General features: G+C 41.2%; 1 pseudogene; it reads left to right on the top strand.

Annotated features, from left to right (window-relative positions):
- The first annotated feature begins 458 nt into the window (after positions 1-458).
- On the top strand, positions 459-8,343 carry LOC117558808 (annotated as a pseudogene).
- Positions 8,344-9,621: the final 1,278 nt, after the last annotated feature.

Below are 9,621 nucleotides of genomic sequence, written 5' to 3'. Positions count from 1 at the left end.
GTTGATTGTTGTGTTTTTATTTAGGTCTTAATGTGTGCACATGTCACGTGTCTTTGATTTTGTGTGTATATATATTTGCACACATATTTGTATATACATTTGTTTTTATATTCGGGATTGTGGGAAACGGTATTCTCTGGTCTGTACCATAGACTGGTCTGTACACACAAACTGGAAGATTGACAATAAAGTTGACTCTGATCTCTAGGTGGAATTTGGAGGATGTGATGAGCATTTGAAGGCAGCACCACAGACTTGTTTACTTGGATCCAAAAACAGCCAGCCTGCGTTGACCATTCCTGCTTACACGAAGCTATAGTAGTATGTTTACTTGCTGGAAGAAGCAGATTTAACAGTTCAGTCATAATCATAGACTGGTAATAATAGCCTGAAATCGTATGTGGTAACTTCTAACACCACAGCCTTCCAATCAGAGGGTCACAATTTCCGTGACGTCCGCCGGAAAAGGAGAGGACACGAAGGCAACACGTAAAACAAAACAGATGCGTCCACAAATCACCGACAGAGGACGATAGAAAACACCACTGCTCCCAGGCGGAGGAGAGTCTGTTTTTGTGAGAAGAGAGACAAACAACAACGTACCTAGACGGCCCTAGATAGCAAACATCGAGGTTAACTTAGTTATACCGTAAATCGTCTTAAAGAAGTTTCAAGGGAAAAGAACAACGTTTCTCAGGTAAGGTACATTCAACTGTGGCTAGCTAACATTAGCATACGTGGTTGTTTGTGAAGTTTCCAGAGTGAAACTCCAAGATAAACAGCTTAAATGTACATTATTAGCTCACAGTGATTCTCATTTATGTTGATTTAAATGTAGGTTTGTTGAATAACGAGGATTAAAGCAATGTTACGGTTGGATAACACGTGTAGCTTGACTTTTCCTGTTTGTAAATGAAATACAACTCAAGCGCTTTAACAGCTAGCCGCTAACTTTTTGCTATTAACATAACAACATTATTGTTTTCTCAACACCGACCTGTCCACTAACTAAAATAAAGGCGATCTGTAATGAACATTGACCTGTCTAGCGTTAATCTGTTAACAGCACTATCATAGTTGTTTTTTAGTTAAGTGTAACATAATCTTGTTGGCTAACTTCATCAAGGTTTTACGATTATGTGATATGCCTGCTTTGATTCACGCACTTACCAAACCTCGTTATGGCTCTAATTAAATAAATACATGTCAAGATACTTAAGTTCGTCTTTGGTTTACACCAAAAGAAAGCACAGACTCAACAAAGGCAATAGCAGTGCTAATAGTTATTTTTCGGATTTAGCTTATCTCTAGTATGCTAACCTCTAGCATGCTAACATTAGCGAGATCACGAGAATATGCTCACACGGTTGTTGTGGCTAGCTATCGTTAGCATACGGGCCAAACGATACTGTTAAATACCTAAATGTCCCTCTGGGTGTCCATCTTTTGACCTCAAACGTTTATAACTTGACTCATAGGTGATATCATCCAACCTGCCAGGTGTCATGTAGCATAGTTATGTGAAAGAAAGACGTTAGCAGCAGCCATTAGCTTGCTAGCATGACTCAGTGGATTTGTGGAAGTGACACGGCTGTGGCCCGGTGTTTGTCATTAGCATCGAATAAAACAGCCTTTAAAAATAATATAACTGGCTAAAAGCACCCCCATTAAGCACTTGTAAGCGTATATAAGGGTTTATTGAGGCGCAGGAGAGTTTTAAGTTAACATACTGCCAGTACGACCACATATAAAGGTCAGTGAGTGAGTTGGGCTTTTGTTTCCAAGGTCCACTCTTTATGCGAGCTACAGGTGTTGTAAATGTTGGACCCAGGTCAGAATCTGTGCCCATTTGTCCCCTGCCAAACGACATCTGACATGTATAGCTTAACAGTTTGGCAGTCTCTGTCTTCACAATGTGTTTACAACCTTGGGTTAGAAAGTTGATGGTATATTTAATGGGGAAACTTACTCTGACCAAGATACACATGTTTTGCACGATACCAGGTTCTCGAGGTGGTCTCTAAATAGATGTGTTCACCGCCTTACTGTATTGAAGTAGCACCTCTTAGATCACAGTGTCACATTGCACTCCCGTGACAGACGAATGCCATCTACACAGGGTCTTGTTGGACTGAAACTGCATGTATCACTGCTGTGATGACAGTTTTGAGGAGGAAAGACGACATCAGATCCAATTTACCAGAATTGTGCCTTGAACACTTCCTTTTTTGATTCTGTCACTCGTTTAAAATAACCCTCCCCTAAAGGGATATCCTCACAACTTCCTTTATTGTAACTGTAAGGGCTGATGCAAGTTCATATTGAGTCACACTTTAAATACATTTAGATTTTCCAACCACTTTCCTTTGTAATCAGCCCATTTGTGAGAAATTGAGATATGCAAGAGTTTTTATAACAAATATTTAAAGCTATCATTATAGTTACATTACGATATTTAATACTTAAAAATATATAAATGTTTTGGTCATTTTACAAATTCTTCTTATACAAAATTAGCCAAACTTCTCAAAAGCTGTTTGAAAAAATGGTTAAAATCAGAGCTTTGGACCACAGTTCACGGTCTTCATTAGTGGAGATTAAAAAAGTGTTTGCATATAGTGCAGAAGACTATCTTTAAAACAGGATGGATTGTGATCCCATCTTGTAATCGTTGTCTACACTTGGGTCATGTGATGATACCAGAACAGTGTCATTGTTGCTGATGAAGAGGTTAAACTGCCAGTAAAGTTTTTAATGGGATTTTTTTTGTTACACAATCTTATTCCAGACACTCAATGTTTACTTTCTGTCCTGTTTTGCGAAAGTACCAATCATTTTATGTACCATACCAGATATTCAGGCAGGAAACCAAGCCCTACATGTTATTGCTTGAGTCACATGACCATTGTCTTTTTTGCTTTGACAAGGGAATAATTAACTTTTTGTTCTGTCACTGGTTTACAATCCTTTTGTTCAATATTGATTGATGAAAAAATAAGAGTGTATGTTGTGTTAAATTAACAAAACCTCTGTTTTGGTTTCCAGGTCAGCTCACCCGACGGCAGACTTCACCATGGCCCAGGAGACCAATCAGACCCCGATGCCTACGCTCTGTGCTAATGGCTGTGGTTTCTATGGCAACCCTAGGACTAATGGCATGTGCTCTGTGTGTCACAAGGAGACACTGTCCAGACAGAACAATGGAGGAGTCGGTTCTCTGAGCGCCGTGGGTAAGACCTGCTGTGTTCAGACGCACACAAGGACTTCACTCCTTACCCTTTTATCCAACTGTAACCATCGTTGACGTTTCCCCCCCCCCAGGCAGCAGCAGTGGCCACGCAGCGGAGGCGTCGGCCATCCAGAGGTTAGAGGCCACGCTGAACAATGCTGCCGCCGCCGCAGTCGCTGCTGCTGAGTCGGCAGCAGAGGCCGCCGCTTCAGCCGAGGCTCTCAGGTGAGGGGATGCACCACGGTATATTGTACTGCCCGCAAAAAGCAGAAGTAGGTATAATCGGCGTTTTCCTGTAACCCGCCCACCCCTACTCTTCAGCAGTTAAATATGGTTTGACTTATGGATGATTCTGTCTGTTTAGTTTCCTGATGTTAAAAAAAAAATGTTGTTTATCCTTCGCAGTGGGGTTTCAAGTTCCCTGACGGAGATGAGTCTCTCCTGTGAGGAGAAAGGAGCATCAGGGAGCAAAGTAGAGATAACAGATCCAGGTGGGTTTATTTTTATTTATTTGATACCTGAATATTTTCTGCTTTTCTATTTACATTAAAAGGGGGTTTAAGTCGGAGTAATGTTTTCCTTTTTACAATGGTGTACAGCAGCTCAGTGTATGTTAGTAAGATATACTTTACTGAATTTATTATGTTTTTATATATTTTGTTCATCTGCAGTGTTGACTCAGCCCACCTCCTCGGCCTCTCATCCCTCCACTTCTGGCAGCGAGGAGTCCAAAACTCCAGAGCCCACAAAGCCCAAGAAGAGCCGCTGCTTTCTGTGCCGCAAAAAGCTTGGCCTGATCGGTAAGAGATAACACTGATCACCGACTTATTGTCTGGGCTGTTTCTTTTTAAACTGTTACTGTACGGCATGTTTTAAAAGATAATTACTACAGACGCACAGCGCCCTTACAGATTTGCTACACAACACCAGCCTTCTCAGATTGTGTTGTTCTCAGATGTTTTTTCTGTGTATTATGGGTGTTAAAATATTCAACATTATAATAGCATTTCAAGGTAGGGTAGGTAAGTTTGAGAAACCAGCTCGAGATCGCTAGAATTTGAAAATACACGACCGGAGAAAATCTGCCACTTCCTTACAGAGCCCCTCCTCCAACACACACAAACACGCACATGACCAATGAGGGCACGAGATAAGTTTGTGCACAGATGGAAGGCTGACAGGCAGGTAGGCCATCCAGTTACTTTAGCCGGGTCGGATAAAATGATTGGTCGTACTTTTTACAGTATTACCGCTACGGTATTTATAATGTCTAGTTATGAAGGTAAATCAATATTATAAATTATGATGTCCCCAAGTAAGTGTACAATTCAAAGAAGAAAGTTAAGGCTTACGTTTTTCCTGAGTTAATAATATTTTACTGATGCCTTCATTTTAGGATTAACTATAAACTATTTTTTAAGGGATCATTTCTAAGCTGGTGATCCCAAAAAAAGATGGGATAATCGCTAGAATACTGGGTTACTTAAATAATGGAAAGCTTCACATTTCAAATGTTCTGTTGGAGCCTTTTAAGACATTTTTACTAATGCTGTAAAAATTATCGCGTTAACGGCGGTAATTCATTTTTTGAATTAATAGCGTTAAAAATATTTAACTCATGTGCAGAATGGCCCGCCCCATACATCCCACTAGTGGCAGCGCCAGGGTATGGCTGGGGTAGGCTACACCCATACCAATAAATGGCTTAGCCCCACCATGACAAATGATGTTAAAGTAAGCAAAATAAAGTCCGCCAACTCGCGCCGAGAAGTGCACAGACAGCAGTTAGTAAGATTGATTTCAGTAGCCACTGGAAATACCGAAGACCAGAAACGGTTTTGAAAACTTTTGTCAAGTAGTGATCGTCTTCTCAATAGAACATCTTTGATAATGTCTTCTGGCCAATCAGAAGATAACGGTGTGGTGTTGTTGCAGGAAGTCCCGACGGAGAATACTTTTGCTGTAGTACAGGGGTGCATACAACTGGTACGCATGCGCGGCAACAATCTGAAATGCGTACCGTCACCTGTGTCACAAAGCGCATTTGCGTACCGACATACTTGTGAAGGTTTACCAGAAGGCGGTTAGATCACCGGACGACAGAGTCGGTCTCCGTGTGCACAGACAGGGCTGCTGTTAACGTCGGTCTGTACAACGGAATTGTGCCAAAACTACGTCAACCGGCTGCAGAGGGAGACTCCCCCCTTCACTGGAGAACTGCGCTAAAACAGCAGGGGCCTCATTTATAAAGGGATATACGCTCAAAAAATGGCGTACGCCAGTTTCTACGCAATGTTTGCGATTTATAAAATACTAACTTGACGGGAAAATGTGCGGTCCTCCACGCAAACTCTAACCCATGCATACGCACTAAGCACAAACACGGGAGAGACGAGAAACTGCGACACCGTTGGCAGAAGGAAGAATGGAAAGAAATAATACCATAAATAAAATTTTACCTCTCATTTATCATATATGAATTCATTTTTCACAAATTGATTAAAGCCAATCTTAAAATGATTTAACAAACGCCTGTTTGAGACTCCTCAGTGCACACAAAAAATAACTTGGAGAAATCAATAAATAGGAATATGTTATTTAAAACCACCTCGAATATGTTGTGTTAATGTTATGAAATGTTTTCTCATAAATGACGCGGTAAGCAGGAGGACAGAATTACGTCTAAACTGACGCCGTTTTGCATTTCTATAGGTTGTAGATACGAGCATGGTTTTATATAGGCTACTAACACGTTTAATCCTTATGCCGCTTGCCAAGACTTGATAAGTCGCTCGTAAAACACAGGAGGTATGGAAACTAAGAACACCATATGTGGTAAATTGTACAGCTAATATAACGCAACACATTTCCTTTAACTGGGGGGGGGGGGGGGTTGAGATGCACAGGCTGCTGCACAGAAGCTGCGCACAGCTGATCGACAGCTGTGAACACAAACCACCAAATACAAAAACATAATTCAGATCCAGTCGTCATGACTCCACACCGGAGGGATTCCCCGATCATTTCTTACAGTCTCTCATCAAGGGGGGGTCTCCTGTCCCCGGTACAAACACACTGCCTGACGAAGGCTATGTGTATTTATTTTGTCATGAACCTTTTTCGGACCACTTATTTATTTATTTTGGTGACGATCCGACCTCCATGCTGCTACTCTGGTTCAAACGGCATCCACCAAACAATATCATTTATCTCGACCTCCCCAAAATAACCAAAATCTGACACGGTGTGAGATGTCTTTTTTTAGCTGTTCTGTCGTCATTTCCTGCGATCTTCTTCATGCAGTCAGTCAGAATGAATGAATGGGCGTTTCTTTGACTATTTATAGGCAAATATGGGCGTTACGTGAAGCCCGCAAAAGCTGCACCGCATTTCGAGTCGATTGTGATTTATAAAGGGAAACCGGCGTAGGAAGTGCCGTACTCACTTTCCTCGCCGGTACGCAATGTTTGGTGAATCGGAAAATGTCGGAAAATATCTGTACCTATTTTTTGGATTTCGACTACGTAAGCAACCTTCCCTCGTGAATCCTACGCACAGCGTTATAAATGAGGCCCCTGGTCACAACGTTCACCCCCCCCCCCCCCCCCCTATTTTTAAGCTGTGATTAATCTGATTAACAATTGTAATCGTTTGACAGCCCTAATTTTTACAAAACGTAACTGAATGAAACAACCGGCAAAAATGTCAAATTCGAAGTGTTGTTTCTCCAAAAATACTGATATATGCGACTCCTGTTGAGTTTCTAATGTAAACACCCTCTGACTTCTGCGTGGATGTTTTCCCACCATAAGCACCTTTTTTATGAGTTATTGATCTGACTCAGTTGTCCTCTGCTGTGCTGTTTCAGGTTTCGACTGCCGCTGTGGGAACCTTGTTCTGTGGAATCCACCGTTACTCCGATAAGCACAACTGTCCGTACGACTACAGAGCCGAAGCCGCCAACAAGATCCGAAAAGAGAACCCTGTGGTCGTAGCTGACAAGATCCAGAGAATATGAAGAGGGTTTTCACTTTGAACACTGGGACATCCGGCTTTAAGAAATAAAAAAAACTCAAGCCCACCCTTCTTCCTGAAGGACCTGTTTTCCCCCCTCAATTGTTTTCCAAACTGTCTCCCGTGCATGAAATTTCACGTCTATTTTCAGCTTTGTTTTTGTGTGAGTTTAACACTTGGAAATGTGAGATCATGGAGATTGCTGTCCCTAAAAACTCTGCCTTGAAGGAGCTTTGGGCCTGTTTGGACTCTCGAGACTTTTACCGCTGTTGGCGAAATCTCAGCCACGCTTGCTCTCTGCTGGCTTGAGTAGCAAAATGGATATCGTCCTTTTTCCCCCCGTTTCTGGCCACTACGTAACTCTGTGGGGTCGGAGTTTAACCCCTCCTTACTTGTCAGACTTTGGTACGTTTTTATCCACCTGTAACGCTTCTCTGTGCACCCGGAATATCGCAAAAGAGACTTTGAAAAGAAAAACGTTATCGCCAGCTTTTTCTCGCTGGCTCTTATTCCTTCCCTCACTGCCGTGTGTGGCCCTCGTTTCACAGAAATAATTCAATCATTATTTCCCCTTCTGTTGATCTCGGGCTGAATGCTGTGACTCGCTCTGCGCCCCCGAAAAAACCCTCTGAAGTCACATGAAATGTTTTATTTTATTTTTCAAAAAAAGGTGTGAGTAAGCTGTGTGTTGTATGACAAGTATCCTAAACTTGTATTGGTGATGTTTCAGAAGGGTTTAGCTCCACTAATATTTTCACCTTTTATTCGCCATTGAATGTTTTCCTTTTTATTTTTAATGTGAGCAGACCAATTCATGACATTGGGAGTGTTGGATTGCCGCATACTGTGTGTTGAACGTGTGTGTGGGAGAATATGTTGGACGGCTGGTGTGTGAGGTTACTTAGACCTGTCGACATTAGGTTATTAATCATTTTCAGTTTTTTGGTCCGGCTGCTTAATCCGTGTGTTTTCAGTTTTTTTTTATCCTTTAGTTATGCAAGTTTGTACAAACATCTTTATTTATATACTGCAGTGTGCGTAATCTTCCAATAATAAAGAATTCTGATGTAAATAAATTATGTCCACAAATTTAAAATCAAGAATGGCTCTTTATTTTCTTATGAATGATAACTGCGGTTTTTCCGCATGTATTTATTTTTTCAAAGCTTCTAATGAGGTTTTTGAATAAAGCTTTAAATGTCTGTTGCCATAACGTATGACGTCATTCCCCCCAAAACATATTTATACTCTATTTTAATCAGAAAAATACATTTTTTTAATAGTTTCTGATATTTTAATGTCACATCTGAAAGTAAACATGTTTAATATCAAGGAACCTCATCATACCACAGGGAAACAATGTTTTCTTTCTTCCAGTTTAATCTCTGAGAATATCCCAGAGGATTTTACGAGTTTAATTTTAAGATATTAAACATGTTTACTTTCAGATGTGACATTAAAATATCAAACTATTAAGAGAATATGTATTTTTCTGGAGCGGGGGAGTGCATCTGACGAAGAGATAGGTTGTTGTGCTCCCTATCTCTGTTTCTTATCCTATATCTAATAGAACTGCTCGGGTCTTGATAGATTGAGTGGGGAAGTTCATGAGATCTTTCTAGAGGGTTATCAAGAATAACTTTTATCCAATGACCTTTTCCCTCTCTGTCTGTGTCTGTGTATTCTCTTGTTCCGATTAACCCAGCCAAATCTTTTTTCTTGTTTTGTATCTATATCTACGCCGGGATCCGGAGTCGAGGCTGATCCTCTTGCTGTAGTCCTGTGTCTTGGATCCTCTATCCTGAGTTCTGGATTAAGTCGTGGACTTCGGGTCGTGGCTGAACCTGTCTCTGCGGTCCTGCCTTGGGTCTCGTCATGCTGCTTCCCTGATGGCTTCCAGAGGATTGTAGCTGACATCCTCGTGGATTCATCTTCTTATTACAGACACATGCATTTCCTAACATTCGGTCTATATGCTGTAAAATGTATTATCTCTTCGATTTACACACGGCATCTATTGCACGTCTGTCCGTCCTGGGAGAGGGATCCCTCCTCTGTTGCTCTCCCTGAGGTTTCTCCCATGTTCCCCTTTAAACTGTGGGTTTTCTCCAGAAGTTTTTCCTTGTACGATGTGAGGGTCTAAGGATAGAGGGTGTCGTTTTTCTCATCCTGATATTCTGAACAATCTGTGCTGTTGTATTTGCTGTAAAGTGTCTCTACTGTAGGCTATTTTTATTATATCTTCAGCACTTTGGCTCGACTAAAAATCGCTTATAAATGTGATATATAAATAAAACTTTGATTTAATCCTGAGTTCTGTCTGGGAATATCACCTCCCTTTCTCTGCTACTTTCTTTACTTGTGACTTGACGGTTATT

Source organism: Gymnodraco acuticeps, unplaced genomic scaffold, assembly GCF_902827175.1.
Source record: "Gymnodraco acuticeps unplaced genomic scaffold, fGymAcu1.1, whole genome shotgun sequence".
In the NCBI taxonomy this organism is placed as follows: domain Eukaryota; kingdom Metazoa; phylum Chordata; class Actinopteri; order Perciformes; family Bathydraconidae; genus Gymnodraco; species Gymnodraco acuticeps.
Note: the sequence above shows the minus strand (reverse complement) of the source record. Positions and strands in the feature narration are given on the sequence as shown.